Source organism: Paralichthys olivaceus, chromosome 22 (assembly GCF_024713975.1).
Source record: "Paralichthys olivaceus isolate ysfri-2021 chromosome 22, ASM2471397v2, whole genome shotgun sequence".
Lineage (NCBI taxonomy): Eukaryota > Metazoa > Chordata > Actinopteri > Pleuronectiformes > Paralichthyidae > Paralichthys > Paralichthys olivaceus.
This window is the reverse complement of record NC_091114.1, coordinates 8,095,680-8,116,202: the sequence shown is the minus strand read 5'-3', so window position 1 is coordinate 8,116,202 and position 20,523 is coordinate 8,095,680. Positions and strand designations below refer to the sequence as shown.

General features: G+C 31.7%; 2 long non-coding RNA genes across 3 annotated transcripts in view; one reads left to right on the top strand and one right to left on the bottom strand.

Moving 5' to 3' along the window:
• Nucleotides 1-246: 246 nt before the first annotated feature.
• On the bottom strand, nucleotides 247-5,711 carry LOC138406316 (uncharacterized). The gene is made up of 4 exons (XR_011239802.1): nucleotides 5,576-5,711; nucleotides 4,956-5,011; nucleotides 3,734-4,774; nucleotides 247-556 (listed from the first exon to the last, which is right to left on the bottom strand). It is a non-coding gene; the product is annotated as an uncharacterized lncRNA (long non-coding RNA).
• Nucleotides 3,675-20,523, top strand: part of LOC138406313 (uncharacterized) — a 48,405-nt gene continuing 31,556 nt past the window's right edge. The window contains exons 1-4 of one of the 2 annotated variants that reach the window (XR_011239800.1): nucleotides 3,675-3,815; nucleotides 4,513-4,598; nucleotides 4,705-6,519; nucleotides 7,830-8,054. This is a non-coding gene — a long non-coding RNA (uncharacterized lncRNA). Of the gene's footprint in view, nucleotides 3,816-4,512; nucleotides 6,520-7,829; nucleotides 8,055-20,523 lie in introns of both variants that reach the window. The other variant, XR_011239799.1, reaches the window with a different exon arrangement.

Below are 20,523 nucleotides of genomic sequence, written 5' to 3'. Positions count from 1 at the left end.
ACTGTCATTTGTTTCGTTTTCATAATGTGTTACGGCCCTAGTGCTGTGTGATCTTTCTCTCCAGTCTCTGCCCCTCCGTGCACTTCAAGTGAGGATCACACCTGCATCCACTCGCCTCTACCTGGAGCTACCTCTCTGGACATTTGACGTCAGGTATGTGTGAAATCTGTTAGGTCACTCTATTTTTGAGAGGGAGGGTGATTGTTTGGCTGAAACTTTAAGCTTTGATTTTTTTTTTTTTTTAATTGCACTAAAATCTAAATTATTCTGCTTATCAGTTTCCTTCATTTCTTTCTGCTTGGCTTTACTTTTGTCAGAGTTTCTTCACTTCTGATCAGAGACAATTAAAAGCTGTGACTACTGAAAAGGGGCTTAAATGTAACATGGCAACAGTGATGATGATAAGTTGCATGACAAAGCTACCTACTTCATGATTGTGTTACAGCAGAAGCAGATGCTTTGAATGATGCCCATATCGTCCAGTGGGATCTTCCAGCTGATGGTGGAGATTGACTTGTTTCTCCTGATGGTGACTGTTGACCTTTGGAGCAGCTGCCTGGAGAGATAAGATACACATTTTAAATAAACAAGATCAGTAATGCACAAATGCAATGTCATTTGTTGGGAGGTGGTTATGTGACCAAGGCACAGAACCATAATGACAGACTCCAGGAACAGGGTAAGTAACTTTTCTGTCTTTTTTCCTTAGTGTTGAGGAAGTGCTCCCTGGTTAGGATAGATGATGATCTTGGTTAAAATCCAATATGTGACACCTTTGTGGTTTGCTTTCTTAGAATTATTGTAGAATGTGAACTGCTCTGATCACTACTAAAATACATCAACAATACATCATCGATTTACAAAAAACTCTCACTGTTCAAACTATTTGACAAATAACACACTTTCACTTTTTTAAAAAAAGGCATAGGTAAGCATATGTTGTCAAGAATATTATAAAAAACAGTCATAGCTTAATACGTCGTCTAAAATATGATTAAAAAAAAGACATAGATTAGCATGTCGTATGAAATATGACAAAAAAGTCATAGGTTAGTATGTCGTATGAAATATGATAAAAAAGTAATAGGTTAGCATGTCGTTAGTATGTTGTCTAGAATATGATAAAAAAGTCATAGGTTAGTATGTCGTATGAAATATAATAAAAAAGTCATAGGTTAGTATGTCATCTAGATAATGATGAAAAAAGTCATAGGTTAGTATGTCGTATGAAATATAATAAAAAAGTCATAGGTTAGTATGTCGTCTAGATAATGATGAAAAAAGTCATAGGTTAGTATGTCGTTTAGAATATGATAAAAAAGTCATAGGTTAGTATGTCGTTTAGAATATGATAAGAAAGTCATAGGTTAGTATGTCGTTTAGAATATGATAAAAAAAGTCATAGGTTAGTATGTCGTTTAGAATATGATAAAAAAAGTCATAGAGTGTGTCGTCTCAAATATGATAAAAAAGTCACAGGTTAGTATGTCATTTAGAATATGATAAAAAAGTCATAGGTTAGTGTGTCATCCGAAATATGATAAAAAAAGTCATATTTCAAAAAAAAAAGATAACTTGTCCGTTGATGAGGTTTTGTCCTTATTTTCTATAAAATGTTAGACTGTAATGTTATGAGAAGAACGCCTCAACCATGATTTTCTTTTAAGACGGGCTAAATGTTTGAGGGGGGGGAGGTTGTCGTCTGAAATATGACAAAAAAGTCATAGGTTAGTATGTCGTTTAGAATATGATAAAAAAGTCATAGGTTAGTATGTTGTCTCAAATATGATAAAAAAGTCATAGGTTAGTATGTCGTCTCAAATATGATAAAAAAGTCACAGGTTAGTATGTCGTCTCAAATATGATAAAAAAGTCATAGGTTAGTATGTCGTTTAGAATATGATAAAAAAAGTCATAGGTTAGTATGTCGTCCAAAATATGATAAAAAAGTCATAGGTTACTATGTCGTCCAAAATAGGATAAAAAAAGTCATTTATATCGCTAATATATCTCTATTTTATCTCTAATATATCTCTAATATCTCTATTTTATCTCTAATATAGCTCTAATATCTGTATTTTATCTCTATTATCTCTATTTTATCTCTATTATCTCTATTTTATCTCTATTTTATCTCTAATATATCTCTAATATCTCTATTTTATCTCTAATATCTCTATTTTATCTCTAATATCTCTAATATATCTCTAATATATCTCTAATATCTCTATTTTATCTCTATTTTATCTCTAATATCTCTAATATATCTCTAATATCTCTATTTTATCTCTAATATCTCTATTGTATCTCTAATATATCTCTAATATCTCTATTTTATCTCTAATATATCTCTAATATCTCTATTTTATCTCTAATATCTCTATTGTATCTCTAATATATCTCTAATATCTCTATTTTATCTCTAATATATCTCTAATATCTCTAATATATCTCTAATATCTCTATTTTATCTCTAATATATCTCTAATATCTCTAATATATCTCTAATATCTCTATTTTATCTCTAATATCTCTAATATATCTCTAATATCTCTATTTTATCTCTAATATCTCTATTTTATCTCTAATATCTCTAATATATCTCTAATATCTCTATTTTATCTCTAATATCTCTATTTTATCTCTAATATCTCTAATATATCTCTAATATCTCTATTTTATCTCTAATATCTCTATTTTATCTCTTATATCTCTATTTTATCTCTAATATATCTCTTATATCTCTATTTTATCTCTAATATCTCTATTTTATCTCTAATATATCTCTTATATCTCTATTTTATCTCTAATATCTCTATTTTATCTCTAATATATCTCTAATATCTCTATTTTATCTCTAATATCTCTAATATCTCTATTTTATCTCTAATATCTCTATTTTATCTCTAATATCTCTATTTTATCTCTAATATCTCTATTTTATCTCTAATATATCTCTAATATCTCTATTTTATCTCTAATATATCTCTAATGTCTCTATTTTATCTCTAATATCTCTATTTTATCTCTAATATATCTCTAATATATCTCTAACATATCTATTTTATCTATTATATAGAGATATTAGCGATAAAAAAGAGATATCAGAGATATATTAGAGATAAAACCTATGACTTTATTAAGGGTTTCTGAACGACATACTAACCTATGACTTTATTAAGGGTTTCTGAACGACATACTAACCTATGACTTTTTTATCATTTTATCAAAGTAAAGTAGAGTAATAATAGAGTAGAGTAAAGTAATAGTAGAGTAAAAGTAGAGTAAAGTAATAAGCGCCCTGGCTAACCTTACGCTAGCTCCGAGGCTAACCTTACGCTAGCTCCAAGGCTGTTTGTTAGCGTTAGCAAAACCAGCAGCAGCACCGCACTGCGCGCACTGGCTAACCTTACACTAGCTCCAAGGCTGTTTGTTAGCCCGACTTTAGAGCAGAATTAAACGTGTTTACAGCCTGGTTCAAAAAACGAGTTTAGTCTCAATCAGTAAGTTCTTCCTCCATGACAACTCTGGGGGGGGAATTTTTTTCTAACTCGCTCGTTTAGATAATATAGAGGTTTGAAATTGTGAATAATTATCACTTGATTGACACGTGACGTCACCGTTAGCTCTTCACTCTGGCTGTTAGCCTGTGGTCTGCTCGGCTTCACCTGAGCTAACAGGCTAATCCCCGTCACCGAGCACGAGCGGAGTCTGTGGGGGAGTTTTCACTCACATGTCGGATGAATATCATCGTTTGTTGTTCGGCTGATTGTCCTGACGGAGAAGTGGAAGACGTCTGTGCTGCAGTGTCTGTGGTGAGTAAAGTACTGTCTTTGATTTACGTGTCAGTAGTGATGAGCAGGTATAATTGTGTCTGTACCTGGCTGGTTAGCTTAGCTCCGCTAACCTCCAGGCAAGATACCAGCAGTAACGGCGATGCTAACGGGAGGGACGGGAGTTATTAACCCGACATGAAGCGGTTCACACAGCGGAGAGAGGAGCGTTAGAGTTCATGGTGATAAATCTTTTAAACTGAAGGCGACTGTGTGTTTAGTGAATGAGCTCCACCAAGTTAGATATTTAACGTTATGTAAAGTTGTTCAGCTCGCCAACCCATTTAGCTTGACTACGTTACTGTGAGTAACTTCAGTAATAATGTTTTATTAGATTATTGGTTCAGAAATAAATTTAGTGCAGCTGCTGCAGTGTGAAACTTGTTGAGCTGAACTTTATTTATGAATGAACAGTTTACCTACCAGGTATAGACCTGTTTTCATAACTTACTAACAATTAAAGCAAATGATTGCACATGATGCATTACATTATATATGCAATACTTTTAATGTGAAAGAACTCCATACTGCACATTCATTGTAGTAGACTGTTTAATCCCAAACCATATTCAGATACATATTTGAATATCCACAGAATATAAGGACACAGACTTTGTTTGAAAGTAACACGTATCTCTGCAATAATGCCATACTTTTATGTTTCCTGTCATTTTATTAGGGACGGACGAACCTGATGGACACAGCTGTGCTGACCGTGTTCTGTCTCTTATGGCAAAAAAGAAAAGACAACACTTTTTATCTAAGGTTTATCAAATCAGAAAGTAAAAGATGAACATTGTTGTGATAGTGTTAATTTTACCAACCATAATGGATATAGAAATTGACTCAATATTATTATCATGTTGACCAGCCTGAAGCTGCCGATCTCCACCTTGTTGCTGCTGCCACAGTGGATTCTGAGGACATCAGGTGTTGCAGTGCTTCATGAAATGAAAAAAGTCATGTTAAAGGATGTTTTATGCTGAAATCATTGTCACATCTGTAGATATTAAGGAACAGAGGAGAAACATGATCATTTACAGATACTGTAGAAGACAATAATTACAATAATTTTGACACATGTAATATCAGCTGTGTTAAGCAGCCAAGATGGGTACTTACAGTTTATTCTGTGTTCAGCAGGTGGAAGCACCACAGATTTCAGCCAAACTGATGTACTAAAAGAAATAAACATTGTACAAATATATAAAATGTCTTTCTACCACATCTGTAATATTCAAGGGTGATAATCTCTCACAGTGCTGTTGATAACGGTCCACTTCAAGTCCCTCAACTTCTCTCAGTGTTAAAACAGATACATATATAATAAATATGAATACTGTTTACAACAGTGGTGTGTGGACATTATAATCACATCTAAACTGTCATATAATTATACATCTGCACTGGGTCTAATTCACTGTGATTTCTATAACAGGCTAAAAAAAAGAGGTTGTAATCATAGACTGTATATAAAGATTGTAATAGTAATGGCGGTTATACAAGTCTGTATCACATGCAGCTTATTAATATTAACTTATTAACATTACAATCAAATGACAAAACACAACTCTTTACTAAAGCTAGTTAACTTGCTTCAAACTTCATTAGACGTGTTAAATAAACGGTGAATTACCACAATAACATCAAAAACCACTTGAGGCATGTAAGTATAAGTGGTATAATTATGATAATAGATAAATCAATAGGTTTTGTTGTTGTAAAGTTTCAGGGTAACTTACCTCTGTTCGGTTCGATGTTAAGACCGCGACCATCCCGGAGCAAGAACACCGCAGCGCTAGCCGGTTAGCAGTCGCGGGTAGCATTTAGCCTAGCTCCTTAGCCTGAGCTAACCAGGTAACGATAAGCTCTGTGGGCGTGGCTCAGTTGTCAGTCTTCACTCGGCCCGCCTAGCGTCCACTCGTGCGCCTCCTTTTTGCCCATTTATGGGTTAGCCAGGAACTAGGAGGAGTCAGGCCCCGGCAAGATGCCGCTGGGTGAAACGCCCACTACGAGCCTCATTTTCACTCTTCAGAAACCAACGGGTGACGTCACGGACACTACGTCCATCTTTATATACAGTCTATGATATGTACACATTAGTGTGCGTCATCTGAGAAGACTACGGAAGCCGAGAACGGCCATTTTTTTATTTTTATTATCTCGTTATCTCGATATAACAAAGATCGTTTTCTCGTGATAACGAGATAATCCTTCCATCCAAAACGGAGGAAAATTATCTCGTTATCACGGGAAAACGGGTGGAATAAAATGTATGTATGTATGACCCTTTAGGGCTTCCGTACATAAAAACCAAAATAGAAATAAAACTAAATAGAAAACGTACCTGTCAAGAGTTACCTGTAATCTGTGATCTACTAGTTTTGACTTTGCTCGTGATTGATTAGTTATGCCTGTGCAGTCCGGAAGCTGGTGCTCTCGGCCAATCCTGTCGAAGCCACAACACCGGAAGTATTTCTTTCCATTTCCGCTCTCAGGTGCGAAACGAGCATGTGAGCTCTGAACTTGTTTACGTGTTTTTTTTACTCATTTACCGAGTGTCGAGTGTTTTGAAGCAGGATTCTGCTTCGTATGTTGTTAGCTGACACATTGGGAAGTAATAAATCTGCCCCCAGCGGATTTAAATGCATGTTTTTTTAACGGCGACTGTTGGGCTGTGGCTCAGGTATGAACTCCACTGAGAGTCGTTCATTATTACTGTGATCGCCTCTAATCACAATTCTTTTATGTTAAACTGTCTTTAAATGAAACGAATTTTTCTTCTGTAGTAATAAAACACTTTAAACAGACAATTATCCAAACAAGTGCAAAAATACTGAATAGAATAAAGCAGAAACACATAGGTATTGCTAATGCAATCTATTTCACTGTACATATTTGTTTACACTGTATAATTTCGTTTGTATCAGTATTTTTTATATTTCCTTACAATTATAAGTATTGCATGTTACCTTGTATTACTTTACTGCTCTTAGCATAGACTAGAATAGAATGCCTTTAATGTCATCACACAATGAAGCATTTATCAATTATTCTTGCCCCTGTAATATTGCAAATGTCCCTGTTTATCTTAACTGATAATAACATTGGCTACTTACTGTATGTGTCATTTTAACACTGATTAATTGATGATCCCTAAGTGAAATCATCGATGATTTCTTCTAGCACGCAAAACCTAGACACATCTGTGGCTCCACTTGTTTCTGACAGAGCAACACAATTTGCTGTCAGTGAAACCATTCATTCAAAACAGTCTGTCACAAAGTCCAGGCAGGGTAGTACTGGAACTGTAATTCAACTTTGAAATGGAGTCATTTTAAGATAATCAATCGATCGATCAAATTTTATTTCTATTGCCCATATTCACAAATTACAATTTGTCTCATTGGACATGAAGGAATAGTTCACTGAAAAATTCAAATCACTCATTATCTACTCACCAGTACGCCCATAGAGGGGTGGGTGAAGTGTTTGACTCCACAAAACACTTGTGGAGTTTCAGGGTAAACGGTGTTGTTGCCAAATCTAAACAATTTAAGTAACTAGTGCTCAGTTTTTCATCATCTTAGTGGTGAGTAGACAATGAGTGAATTTAAATTAAAAGAGTAAGGAAAAGCTATCCAAAAAAAAAAAAATATGAACAGGGGAGAGAATAGGTAGAAACCTCAGAGAGAGCCACATGTGCCTCTCCCAGGACGGACAGAAGTGCAATAGATGCCACAATTAGACATCAATAAGATAAAAATAAGATAATAACGTGGACATTTGCAATGTTAAAGCAGCAAAGGCAGTCAAAAGTTGACATCATTAAAATAATAAGTATAAATGTAAGGAGATTTTATTTACCTGCTAAACCATAACATTTTTTGACACACTGTACAATTAAATATTTAATTAAATTGATATACTATGACATCAGGTAATATATACACTGTCATAATGTATATACATGATACCCCTCCTTCTGACATTTAGGGTGGATCAGACACTGAACGAGCTGCCCAGTGCTATGATGGTGTCCTGCCGACGGTGTCCACCCTCTTCTGTCCCACCAACTCCACTGGTTCAAGGTGATAGCCCAGGACCGAGCTGGCCCTCCTGATTGGTCTATCCAGTCTCCTCCTGTCAGCAGGTGAAATGCTGCAGCTCCAGCAGACCACTCCAAAGAAGATGGCCGATGCCACCACAGAGTCATAAAAGGTCTTACACTAATAACACTAACACATTAACACTAATAATATGACATGAAGAGATTTTAATTATCCTGTAGACCCGCAATAGACATTTTTTCAAGTATGTCACCATTGCACTCTATCAAAATAAGACCAGACGAGTCTGAGCTGCAACTATTAGTCACTGTTAAAGGTTCAGTGTGTTAGATTTCGGTGAAAGGGATCTATTGGCAGAAATTGAATATAAAATAATCCTAGTGATGTTTTCACTTGTGTGTGATCAACTAAATTGTACAAATATTTGTTTTCTTTACTCTAGAATGGGACCTTTATTTTTAAATACTTTATATTTACATTAGGAGCAGGTCCTCTCTACAGAGGCCCTCATGTTTTTTACAGTAGCTCAGACTGGACAAACTAATGTTTGGAAGGTGAAGTGAGGGGTATTCAGCTGCAACATGCAACTTCACCATTAGATGTCACTAAACTCTACAAACTGAACCTTTAATTGCCAACTCAGTTAATAGAGTGCTAAAGTAGTTACAAATGCTCACATATACATGCACACTCAATCTGCATCATCAATCAAAACAAGTATTTGGCAAAGAAACAACCATTACATTTTTTGCTGAGCCTGACTTTACTATGAATTTTTTTAACTTATTATAGAGACTTTTTACTATACTATGACATTTCAAGCTTAACTATAGTATGACATTTTAATGCCTTGCTATACTATTAAAAATGTTTTACCTTACTATATACAATGACATCTAACCTTACTCTACTGTGTCTTTTTTGCCTTAGTATACTATGACATTTGTATGCCTTACTATACTATGACTTTTTTTTGTGTGCCTAACTATACTATGACCGTTTTTGTTACCTTACTATTCCATGACTGTTTTTTATACCTTACTATTACACAACTTTTTTGGGGGGGCCTTACTAAAATATGACTCTTTGATGCCTTACTGTACTATGACATTATTTTTTGCCTCACTATACTAAGACCTTTTCATGCCTTAGTATACTATGACTGCTTTATGCCTTACTATACTATGACTTTTTTATGCCTTAGTATTATATGACTGCTTTATGTCTTACTATACTATGCCTTTTTTATGCCTTAGTATACCATGCCATTTTCATGCCTTACTATACTTAGACCTTTTCATGCATTAGTATTATATTACTGCTTTATGCCTTACTGTACTATGACTTTTTTATGCCTTACTATATTATGACGTCGTCTCAAATATGATTGAAAAAAAGTCATAGGTTAGTATGTCGTCTCAAATATGATTGAAAAAAAGTCATAGGTTAGTATGTCGTCTTAAATCTGATAAAAAAGTCATAGGTTAGTATGTCGTCTCAAATATGATAAAAAAAAGTCATAGGTTAGTATGTCGTCTCAAATATGATTGAAAAAAAGTCATAGGTTAGAATGTCGTCTTAAATCTGATAAAAAAGTCAGGTTAGTATGTCGTCTCAAATCTGACCAAAAAGTCATAGGTTAGTATGTTCTCCAAAATATGATAAAAAAAAGTCATAGGTTATTATGTCGTCTCAAATATGTTTAAAAAAGTCATAGGTTAGTATGTCGTCTCAAATATGTTAAAAAAAGTCATAGGTTAGTATGGTCTCAAATATGTTAAAAAAAGTCATAGGTTAGTATGGTCTCAAATATGTATAAAAAAGTCATAGCTTAGTATGTCGTCTCAAATATGTTAAAAAAAGTCATAGGTTAGTATGTCGTCTCAAATATGATAAAAAAGTCATAGGTTAGTATGTGGTCTCAAATATGATAAAAAATAGTCATAGGTTAGTATGTCGTCTCAAATCTGATTAAAAAAAGTCATAGGTTAGTATGTCGTCTCAAATCTGATTAAAAAAAGTCATAGGTTAGTATGTCGTCTCAAATATGATAAAAAAAAGTCACAGGTTAGTATGTCCTCTCAAATCTGAAAAAAAAGTCATAGGTTAGTATGTCGTCTCAAATATGATTGAAAAAAGTCATAGGTTAGTATGTCGTCTCAAATATGATAAAAAAGTCATAGGTTAGTATGTGGTCTCAAATATGATAAAAAAGTCATAGGTTAGTATGTGGTCTCAAATATGATAAAAAATAGTCATAGGTTAGTATGTCGTCTCAAATCTGATTAAAAAAAGTCATAGGTTAGTATGTCGTCTCAAATCTGATTAAAAAAAGTCATAGGTTAATATGTCGTCTCAAATATGATAAAAAAAAGTCACAGGTTAGTATGTCCTCTCAAATCTGAAAAAAAAGTCATAGGTTAGTATGTCGTCTCAAATATGATTGAAAAAAGTCATAGGTTAGTATGTCGTCTCAAATCTGACAAAAAAGTCATAGGTTAGTATGTCGTCTCAAATCTGACAAAAAAGTCATAGGTTAGTATGTCGTCTCAAATCTGACAAAAAAGTCATAGGTTAGTATGTCGTCTCAAATCTGATTAAAAAAAGTCATAGGTTAGTATGTCGTCTCAAATATGATTAAAAAATAGTCACAGGTTAGTATGTCGTCTCAAATCTGACAAAAAAGTCATAGGTTAGTATGTTGTCTCAAATCTAATTAAAAAAAAGTCATAGGTTAGTATGTCGTCTCAAATCTGACAAAAAAGTCATAGGTTAGTATGTTCTCCAAAATATGATTAAAAAAATAGTCATAGGTTAGCATGTCGTCCAAAATCTGATCAAAAAGTCATAGGTTAGGATGTCGTCTCAAATCTGATTAAAAAAAAGTCATAGGTTAGTATGTCGTCTCAAATCTGATTAAAAAAAAGTCATAGGTTAGTATGTCGTCTCAAATCTGATTAAAAAAAAGTCATAGGTTAGTATGTCGTCTCAAATCTGATTAAAAAAAAGTCATAGGTTAGTATGTCGTCTCAAATCTGACAAAAAACTCATAGGCTAGTGTGTTGTCTCAAATCTGACAAAAAAGTCATAGGCTAGTGTGTTGTCTCAAATCTGACAAAAAAGTCATAGGCTAGTGTGTTGTCTCAAATCTGACAAAAAAGTCATAGGCTAGTATGTCGTCTCAAATCTGACAAAAAAGTCATAGGTTAGAATGTCGTCTCAAATATGATTGAAAAAAAGTCATAGGCTAGTATGTCGTCTCAAATATGATTAAAAAGTCATAGGTTAGTATGTCGTCTCAAATATGATTGAAAAAAAGTCATAGGTTAGTATGTCGTCTCAAATATGATTGAAAAAAAGTCATAGGTTAGTATGTCGTCTCAAATCTGATAAAAAAAAGTCATAGGTTAGTATGTCGTCCAAAATATGATAAAAAAGTCATAGGTTTGTATGTTCTCCGAAATATCACAAAAAAAAGTCATAGGTTAGTATGTCGTTTCAAATATGATTAAAAAATAGTCATAGGTTAGTATGTCGTCTCAAATCTGATTAAAAAATAGTCATAGGTTAGTATGTCGTCTCAAATATGATCAAAAAGTCATAGGTTAGTATGTCGTCTCAAATATGATTAAAAAATAGTCATAGGTTAGTATGTCGTCTCAAATATGATTAAAAAATAGTCATAGGTTAGTATGTCGTCTCAAATATGATAATAAAGTCATAGGTTAGTATGTCGTCTCAAATATGATTGAAAAAAGTCATAGGTTAGTATGTTCTCCAAAATATGATAAAAAAAAAAGTCATAGGTTAGTATGTCGTCTCAAATATGATTAAAAAATAGTCATAGGTTAGTATGTCGTCTCAAATATGATAATAAAGTCATAGGTTAGTATGTCGTCTCAAATCTGAAAAAAAAGTCATAGGTTAGTATGTCGTCCAAAATATGATAAAAAAGTCATAGGTTTGTATGTTCTCCGAAATATCACAAAAAAAAGTCATAGGTTAGTATGTCGTTTCAAATATGATTAAAAAATAGTCATAGGTTAGTATGTCGTCTCAAATCTGATTAAAAAATAGTCATAGGTTAGTATGTCGTCTCAAATATGATTGAAATAACTCATACGTTAGTATGTCGTCTCAAATCTGAAAAAAAAGTAATAGGTTGGTATGTCGTCTCAAATGTGATAAAAAAGTCATAGGTTAGTATGTCGTCTCAAATCTGATAAAAAAAAGTCATAGGTTAGTATGTCGTCTCAAATCTGATAAAAAAAAGTCATAGGTTAGTATGTCGTCTCAAATATGATTGAAATAACTCATACGTTAGTATGTCGTCTCAAATATGATTGAAAAAAGTCATAGGTTAGTATGTCGTCTCAAATATGTTAAAAAAAGTCATAGGTTAGTATGTCGTCTCAAATATGATTAAAAAATAGTCATAGGTTAGTATGTCGTCTCAAATATGATCAAAAAGTCATAGGTTAGTATGTCGTCTCAAATATGATTAAAAAATAGTCATAGGTTAGTATGTCGTCTCAAATATGATTAAAAAATAGTCATAGGTTAGTATGTCGTCTCAAATATGATTGAAAAAAGTCATAGGTTAGTATGTTCTCCAAAATATGATAAAAAAAAAAGTCATAGGTTAGTATGTCGTCTCAAATCTGAAAAAAAAGTCATAGGTTAGTATGTTCTCCAAAATCTGATCAAAAAGTCATAGGTTAGTATGTTCTCCAAAATATGATAAAAAAAAGTCATAGGTTAGTATGTCGTCTGAAATATGATAAAAAAGTCATAGGTTAGTATGTCGTCTCAAATATGATTGAAAAAAGTCATAGGTTAGTATGTCGTCTCAAATATGATTTAAAAAAAGTCATGGGTTAGTATGTTCTCCAAAATATGATCAAAAAGTCATAGGTTAGTATGTCGTCTCAAATATGATAAAAAAGTCATAGGTTAGTATGTTGTCCAAAATCTGATCAAAAAGTCATAGGTTAGTATGTTCTCCAAAATATGATAAAAAAAAAAGTCATAGGTTAGTATGTCGTCTCAAATATGATTAAAAAATAGTCATAGGTTAGTATGTCGTCTCAAATCTGATAATAAAGTCATAGGTTAGTATGTTCTCCGAAATATCAAAAAAAAAAGTCATACGTTAGTATGTCGTCTCAAATATGATTAAAAAATAGTCATAGGTTAGTATGTTGTCTCAAATCTGACAAAAAAGTCATAGGTTAGTATGTCGTCTCAAATCTGACAAAAAAGTCATAGGTTAGTATGTCGTCTCAAATCTAATAAAAAAAAGTCATAGGTTAGAATGTCGTCTGAAATATGATAAAAAAGTCATAGGTTAGTATGTCGTCTCAAATATGATAAAAAAAGTCATAGGTTAGTATTTCGTCTCAAATATGATTGAAAAAAAAGTAATAGGTTAGTATGTCGTCTCAAATATGATTAAAAAGTCATAGGTTAGTATGTCGTCTCAAATATGATAAAAAAGTCATAGGTTAGTATGTCGTCTCAAATCTGACAAAAAAAAGTCATAGGTTAGTATGTCGTCTCAAATCTGACAAAAAAAAGTCATAGGTTAGTATGTCGTCTCAAATATGATTGAAAAAAGTCATAGGTTAGTATGTCGTCTCAAATATGATCAAAAAGTCATAGGTTAGTATGTCGTCCAAAATATGATAAAAAAGTCATAGGTTTGTATGTTCTCCGAAATATCACAAAAAAAAGTCATAGGTTAGTATGTCGTTTCAAATATGATTAAAAAATAGTCATAGGTTAGTATGTCGTCTCACATCTGATTAAAAAAAAGTCATAGGTTAGTATGTCGTCTCAAATCTGATAAAAAAAAGTCATAGGTTAGTATGTCGTCTCAAATCTGATAAAAAAAAGTCATAGGTTAGTATGTCGTCTCAAATCTGATAAAAAAAAGTCATAGGTTAGTATGTCGTCTCAAATATGATTGAAATAACTCATACGTTAGTATGTCGTCTCAAATATGTTAAAAAAAGTCATAGGTTAGTATGTCGTCTCAAATATGATTAAAAAATAGTCATAGGTTAGTATGTCGTCTCAAATATGATCAAAAAGTCATAGGTTAGTATGTCGTCTCAAATATGATTAAAAAATAGTCATAGGTTAGTATGTCGTCTCAAATATGATTAAAAAATAGTCATAGGTTAGTATGTCGTCTCAAATCTGATAATAAAGTCATAGGTTAGTATGTCGTCTCAAATATGATTGAAAAAAGTCATAGGTTAGTATGTTCTCCAAAATATGATTAAAAAAAAAGTCATAGGTTAGTATGTTGTCCAAAATCTGATAAAAAAAAGGTATAGGTTAGTATGTTGTCCAAAATCTGATCAAAAAGTCATAGGTTAGTATGTTCTCCAAAATATGATAAAAAAAAAGTCATAGGTTAGTATGTCGTCCAAAATATGATACAAAAGTATGTCGTCTCAAATATGATTGAAAAAAGTCATAGGTTAGTATGTTGTCCAAAATCTGATCAAAAAGTCATAGGTTAGTATGTTCTCCAAAATATGATAAAAAAAAAGTCATAGGTTAGTATGTCGTCCAAAATATGATACAAAAGTATGTCGTCTCAAATATGATTGAAAAAAGTCATAGGTTAGTATGTTGTCCAAAATCTGATCAAAAAGTCATAGGTTAGTATGTCGTCTCAAATATGATTAAAAAATAGTCATAGGTTAGTATGTCGTCTCAAATATGATTAAAAAATAGTCATAGGTTAGTATGTTGTCTCAAATCTGACAAAAAAGTCATAGGTTAGTATGTCGTCTCAAATATGACAAAAAAGTCATAGGTTAGTATGTCGTCTCAAATCTGATTAAAAAATAGTCATAGGTTAGTATGTCGTCTCAAATATGATTGAAATAACTCATACGTTAGTATGTCGTCTCAAATCTGAAAAAAAAGTAATAGGTTGGTATGTCGTCTCAAATGTGATAAAAAAGTCATAGGTTAGTATGTCGTCTCAAATCTGATAAAAAAAAGTCATGGGTTAGTATGTCGTCTCAAATCTGATAAAAAAAAGTCATAGGTTAGTATGTCGTCTCAAATCTGATAAAAAAAAGTCATAGGTTAGTATGTCGTCTCAAATATGATTGAAATAACTCATACGTTAGTATGTCGTCTCAAATATGATTGAAAAAAGTCATAGGTTAGTATGTCGTCTCAAATATGTTAAAAAAAGTCATAGGTTAGTATGTCGTCTCAAATATGATTAAAAAATAGTCATAGGTTAGTATGTCGTCTCAAATATGATCAAAAAGTCATAGGTTAGTATGTCGTCTCAAATATGATTAAAAAATAGTCATAGGTTAGTATGTCGTCTCAAATATGATTAAAAAATAGTCATAGGTTAGTATGTCGTCTCAAATATGATAATAAAGTCATAGGTTAGTATGTCGTCTCAAATCTAATAAAAAAAAGTCATAGGTTAGAATGTCGTCTGAAATATGATAAAAAAGTCATAGGTTAGTATTTCGTCTCAAATATGATAAAAAAGTCATAGGTTAGTATGTCGTCTCAAATCTGACAAAAAAAAGTCATAGGTTAGTATGTCGTCTCAAATCTGATAAAAAAAAGTCATAGGTTAGTATGTCGTCCAAAATATGATAAAAAAGTCATAGGTTTGTATGTTCTCCGAAATATCACAAAAAAAAGTCATAGGTTAGTATGTCGTTTCAAATATGATTAAAAAATAGTCATAGGTTAGTATGTCGTCTCAAATCTGATTAAAAAAAAGTCATAGGTTAGTATGTCGTCTCAAATATGATTAAAAAATAGTCATAGGTTAGTATGTCGTCTCAAATATGATTAAAAAATAGTCATAGGTTAGTATGTCGTCTCAAATAGATTGAAATAACTCATACGTTAGTATGTCGTCTCAAATCTGAAAAAAAAGTCATAGGTTGTTATGTCGTCTCAAATGTGATAAAGAAGTCATAGGTTAGTATGTCGTCTCAAATCTGATAAAAAAAAGTCATAGGTTAGTATGTCGTCTCAAATCTGATAAAAAAAAGTCATAGGTTAGTATGTCGTCTCAAATCTGATAAAAAAAAGTCATAGGTTAGTATGTCGTCTCAAATATGATTGAAATAACTCATACGTTAGTATGTCGTCTCAAATATGTTAAAAAAAGTCATAGGTTAGTATGTCGTCTCAAATATGATAAAAAAGTCATAGGTTAGTATGTCGTCTCAAATATGATTAAAAAATAGTCATAGGTTAGTATGTCGTCTCAAATATGATCAAAAAGTCATAGGTTAGTATGTCGTCTCAAATATGATTAAAAAATAGTCATAGGTTAGTATGTCGTCTCAAATCTGATAATAAAGTCATAGGTTAGTATGTCGTCTCAAATATGATTGAAAAAAGTCATAGGTTAGTATGTTCTCCAAAATATGATAAAAAAAAAAGTCATAGGTTAGTATGTTGTCCAAAATCTGATAAAAAAAAGTCATAGGTTAGTATGTTGTCCAAAATCTGATCAAAAAGTCATAGGTTAGTATGTTCTCCAAAATATGATAAAAAAAAAGTCATAGGTTAGTATGTCGTCCAAAATATGATACAAAAGTATGTCGTCTCAAATATGATTGAAAAAAGTCATAGGTTAGTATGTTGTCCAAAATCTGATCAAAAAGTCATAGGTTAGTATGTTCTCCAAAATATGATAAAAAAAAAGTCATAGGTTAGTATTTCGTCTCAAATATGATTGAAAAAAAAGTAATAGGTTAGTATGTCGTCTCAAATATGATTAAAAAGTCATAGGTTAGTATGTCGTCTCAAATATGATAAAAAAGTCATAGGTTAGTATGTCGTCTCAAATCTGACAAAAAAAAGTCATAGGTTAGTATGTCGTCTCAAATCTGACAAAAAAAAGTCATAGGTTAGTATGTCGTCTCAAATATGATTGAAAAAAGTCATAGGTTAGTATGTCGTCTCAAATATGATCAAAAAGTCATAGGTTAGTATGTCGTCCAAAATATGATAAAAAAGTCATAGGTTTGTATGTTCTCCGAAATATCACAAAAAAAAGTCATAGGTTAGTATGTCGTTTCAAATATGATTAAAAAATAGTCATAGGTTAGTATGTCGTCTCACATCTGATTAAAAAAAAGTCATAGGTTAGTATGTCGTCTCAAATCTGATAAAAAAAAGTCATAGGTTAGTATGTCGTCTCAAATCTGATAAAAAAAAGTCATAGGTTAGTATGTCGTCTCAAATCTGATAAAAAAAAGTCATAGGTTAGTATGTCGTCTCAAATATGATTGAAATAACTCATACGTTAGTATGTCGTCTCAAATATGTTAAAAAAAGTCATAGGTTAGTATGTCGTCTCAAATATGATTAAAAAATAGTCATAGGTTAGTATGTCGTCTCAAATATGATCAAAAAGTCATAGGTTAGTATGTCGTCTCAAATATGATTAAAAAATAGTCATAGGTTAGTATGTCGTCTCAAATATGATTAAAAAATAGTCATAGGTTAGTATGTCGTCTCAAATCTGATAATAAAGTCATAGGTTAGTATGTCGTCTCAAATATGATTGAAAAAAGTCATAGGTTAGTATGTTCTCCAAAATATGATTAAAAAAAAAGTCATAGGTTAGTATGTTGTCCAAAATCTGATAAAAAAAAGGTATAGGTTAGTATGTTGTCCAAAATCTGATCAAAAAGTCATAGGTTAGTATGTTCTCCAAAATATGATAAAAAAAAAGTCATAGGTTAGTATGTCGTCCAAAATATGATACAAAAGTATGTCGTCTCAAATATGATTGAAAAAAGTCATAGGTTAGTATGTTGTCCAAAATCTGATCAAAAAGTCATAGGTTAGTATGTTCTCCAAAATATGATAAAAAAAAAGTCATAGGTTAGTATGTCGTCCAAAATATGATACAAAAGTATGTCGTCTCAAATATGATTGAAAAAAGTCATAGGTTAGTATGTTGTCCAAAATCTGATCAAAAAGTCATAGGTTAGTATGTCGTCTCAAATATGATTAAAAAATAGTCATAGGTTAGTATGTCGTCTCAAATATGATTAAAAAATAGTCATAGGTTAGTATGTTGTCTCAAATCTGACAAAAAAGTCATAGGTTAGTATGTCGTCTCAAATATGACAAAAAAGTCATAGGTTAGTATGTCGTCTCAAATCTGATTAAAAAATAGTCATAGGTTAGTATGTCGTCTCAAATATGATTGAAATAACTCATACGTTAGTATGTCGTCTCAAATCTGAAAAAAAAGTAATAGGTTGGTATGTCGTCTCAAATGTGATAAAAAAGTCATAGGTTAGTATGTCGTCTCAAATCTGATAAAAAAAAGTCATGGGTTAGTATGTCGTCTCAAATCTGATAAAAAAAAGTCATAGGTTAGTATGTCGTCTCAAATCTGATAAAAAAAAGTCATAGGTTAGTATGTCGTCTCAAATATGATTGAAATAACTCATACGTTAGTATGTCGTCTCAAATATGATTGAAAAAAGTCATAGGTTAGTATGTCGTCTCAAATATGTTAAAAAAAGTCATAGGTTAGTATGTCGTCTCAAATATGATTAAAAAATAGTCATAGGTTAGTATGTCGTCTCAAATATGATCAAAAAGTCATAGGTTAGTATGTCGTCTCAAATATGATTAAAAAATAGTCATAGGTTAGTATGTCGTCTCAAATATGATTAAAAAATAGTCATAGGTTAGTATGTCGTCTCAAATATGATAATAAAGTCATAGGTTAGTATGTCGTCTCAAATCTAATAAAAAAAAGTCATAGGTTAGAATGTCGTCTGAAATATGATAAAAAAGTCATAGGTTAGTATTTCGTCTCAAATATGATAAAAAAGTCATAGGTTAGTATGTCGTCTCAAATCTGACAAAAAAAAGTCATAGGTTAGTATGTCGTCTCAAATCTGATAAAAAAAAGTCATAGGTTAGTATGTCGTCCAAAATATGATAAAAAAGTCATAGGTTTGTATGTTCTCCGAAATATCACAAAAAAAAGTCATAGGTTAGTATGTCGTTTCAAATATGATTAAAAAATAGTCATAGGTTAGTATGTCGTCTCAAATCTGATTAAAAAAAAGTCATAGGTTAGTATGTCGTCTCAAATATGATTAAAAAATAGTCATAGGTTAGTATGTCGTCTCAAATATGATTAAAAAATAGTCATAGGTTAGTATGTCGTCTCAAATAGATTGAAATAACTCATACGTTAGTATGTCGTCTCAAATCTGAAAAAAAAGTCATAGGTTGTTATGTCGTCTCAAATGTGATAAAGAAGTCATAGGTTAGTATGTCGTCTCAAATCTGATAAAAAAAAGTCATAGGTTAGTATGTCGTCTCAAATCTGATAAAAAAAAGTCATAGGTTAGTATGTCGTCTCAAATCTGATAAAAAAAAGTCATAGGTTAGTATGTCGTCTCAAATATGATTGAAATAACTCATACGTTAGTATGTCGTCTCAAATATGTTAAAAAAAGTCATAGGTTAGTATGTCGTCTCAAATATGATAAAAAAGTCATAGGTTAGTATGTCGTCTCAAATATGATTAAAAAATAGTCATAGGTTAGTATGTCGTCTCAAATATGATCAAAAAGTCATAGGTTAGTATGTCGTCTCAAATATGATTAAAAAATAGTCATAGGTTAGTATGTCGTCTCAAATCTGATAATAAAGTCATAGGTTAGTATGTCGTCTCAAATATGATTGAAAAAAGTCATAGGTTAGTATGTTCTCCAAAATATGATAAAAAAAAAAGTCATAGGTTAGTATGTTGTCCAAAATCTGATAAAAAAAAGTCATAGGTTAGTATGTTGTCCAAAATCTGATCAAAAAGTCATAGGTTAGTATGTTCTCCAAAATATGATAAAAAAAAAGTCATAGGTTAGTATGTCGTCCAAAATATGATACAAAAGTATGTCGTCTCAAATATGATTGAAAAAAGTCATAGGTTAGTATGTTGTCCAAAATCTGATCAAAAAGTCATAGGTTAGTATGTTCTCCAAAATATGATAAAAAAAAAGTCATAGGTTAGTATGTCGTCCAAAATATGATACAAAAGTATGTCGTCTCAAATATGATTGAAAAAAGTCATAGGTTAGTATGTTGTCCAAAATCTGATCAAAAAGTCATAGGTTAGTATGTCGTCTCAAATATGATTAAAAAATAGTCATAGGTTAGTATGTCGTCTCAAATCTGACAAAAAAGTCATAGGTTAGTATGTCGTCTCAAATATGACAAAAAAGTCATAGGTTAGTATGTCGTCTCAAATCTGACAAAAAAGTCATAGGTTAGTATGTCGTCTGAAATATGATAAAAAAGTCATAGGTTAGTATGTCGTCTCAAATATGATTGAAAAAAAGTCATAGGTTAGTATGTCGTCTCAAATCTAATAAAAAAAAGTCATAGGTTAGAATGTCGTCTGAAATATGATAAAAAAGTCATAGGTTAGTATGTCGTCTCAAATCTGACAAAAAAGTCATAGGTTAGTATGTCGTCTCAAATATGATAAAAAAAGTCATACGTTAGTATGTCGTCTCAAATCTGAAAAAAAAGTCATAGGTTGTTATGTCGTCTCAAATGTGATAAAGAAGTCA